Here is a 1,903-nt window from a genome sequence, read left to right as displayed (position 1 = left end):
AAAAAACAAATGCCAAATGTCTTCTTTGATATAAAGAGAGCAACTAAGAACAGAACAGGGAGGAAGAGCATGAGGAAAAGATTAACATTAAACAAAGACGAGTGGGGGGAGAGAAGGGAAAGCATATGGAAATGGTAGGAGACCCTCAATGTTACACAAAATTACATATAAGAGGTTGTGAGGGGAAAGGGGGGGAATAAGGGAGAGAATTGAACAATAGCAGATGAGGTAGAGAGCGAAGATGGGAGGGGAGGGGAGGGGGGATAGTAGGGGATAGGAAAAGTAGCAGAATACAACAGTCACTAATATGCCATTATGTAAAAATGTGAGTGTGTAACCGATGTGATTCTGCAATTTGTATTTGGGGTAAAAATGGGACTTCATTACCCAATTGAGTCAAATGTATGAGAGATGATATATCATGAGCTTTGTAATGTTTTGAACAACCAATAAAAAAAAAATTTCAAATGCCACTATACACTGATATATCTAGTACCCATCCTAAGGGCATTTTAATTATAAACCTAGAAAAAACACTTTCAAACCTTAAGTGGAACTTATTAGTTGATGTGTCTTTTTTGGTATTAAAAAGTGCTATAGATATGCTAAGATGTCTTATGGCACACTGGACTCAATGGTAGGTCTTGATGATACATGGATTTCTAGTAGCATTTTTCCTTAAAATTTTCTCTAACATAGTAAACTCCTTTGATATATTAAAATAATCCTGGTGAAATCAATGTGACATAAACCTTCCCTGACTTCACTCCACCATGGTAATTTTTAGTGAAACCTCAGTGACTGATTAAGTTACAAAATGCTTTACTTTTTTTTGTCCCCCCTAAAAATGGGATCTTACATTATGCTCACTCATGCAAAATCCAAGGTAGTGTAATAGAAACAAATTCATGAAAATAGATGTGGCTTATATATAAGCATCTCTGCTTGTATTATGCATTCAGAAGCTTTTCAAAATTTTTGGATGCTAATTGTTATGGTAAAACTAGGCTATGTTCCATTTATAAGCACCTTATTACAGGACAGTTACATGACCCTATAACGGAGTGTGCTTTTGACTCAAGAGTAATAAAGTGCCTAGCTATATAAAAACCTCAAGATTCCAAATTTTAAATTAAGCTAACTACACTTTACATGTTAGAGTTAACAAAATCTAGACTCTGTCTACACAGATTTAATCTAATTATTCATCCTGCATACTGTTTTAACAACCACATTAAAAAAAAAAAAAAAAACTTACACTTTACTAGGTAGGGTCCACTACTGTAGTTTAACAATCAAATTTTATTGCTTTATTCATGTGGTGCTTTTTGCAAGGCACTGTGGTATGAACTAGAAAACCTGGAATGACTGGTGATAATCCTTGGAATGACACATGAAGGATGCTATGAAAGTCATTCTGAGGCAGGATGCTTTACTGAATCAGTTTTAACCAGGGTATCAAACATCAGGAATGAGTTCAAGTTAAAATTCACAGGAGAATGGAAACATCTAAAGGTGAGTGACCTCACATGCCCTTCCTGATACTCTGAATAATCTGGAAAATTGCGGAGCTGCAGAGGATGAAGATGAAGAGCGCCAGCAGCCAGGGTCCTACCGACGCCTTCTCCTCGGGGGCGTTTCTTGGCGATGTTGCCTCGCTGCGTGATGTTCTTGCTGTGCTTCTCGTTGGCCATCTGGATCCCCTGCTTGGCAACCATCTTCGCAGCACTGTCTCCGCCCGGCCGCCCCTCGGCCTCGCTCGCTCGCCTCCCGGGCTGCTGTGAGGCTTGGCTCCCAGAGCCCGCGGGCAGGAGGCGCTTGGGACGGGCGCCGGCGGCGGTCGCTGGATCTGGGCGCACCGAGCGCGGGGGCGCGAGCTGACGGCGTCGGGTCGGGGCCAGCA

At 41.2% G+C, this 1,903-nt stretch overlaps 1 protein-coding gene and 1 pseudogene across 3 annotated transcripts in view; one reads left to right on the top strand and one right to left on the bottom strand.

Moving 5' to 3' along the window:
- The window catches only part of Pik3c2a (phosphatidylinositol-4-phosphate 3-kinase catalytic subunit type 2 alpha), a 120,161-nt gene that overhangs the window by 49,885 nt on the left and 68,373 nt on the right, over positions 1–1,903 (top strand). The window lies entirely within an intron of this gene.
- On the bottom strand, positions 838–1,897 carry LOC107135676 (annotated as a pseudogene).

This window comes from Marmota marmota, unplaced genomic scaffold (assembly GCF_001458135.2).
Source record: "Marmota marmota marmota unplaced genomic scaffold, marMar, whole genome shotgun sequence".
Taxonomy (NCBI): Eukaryota; Metazoa; Chordata; class Mammalia; order Rodentia; family Sciuridae; genus Marmota; species Marmota marmota.
This window is presented reverse-complemented; position numbering and strand designations above follow the sequence as displayed.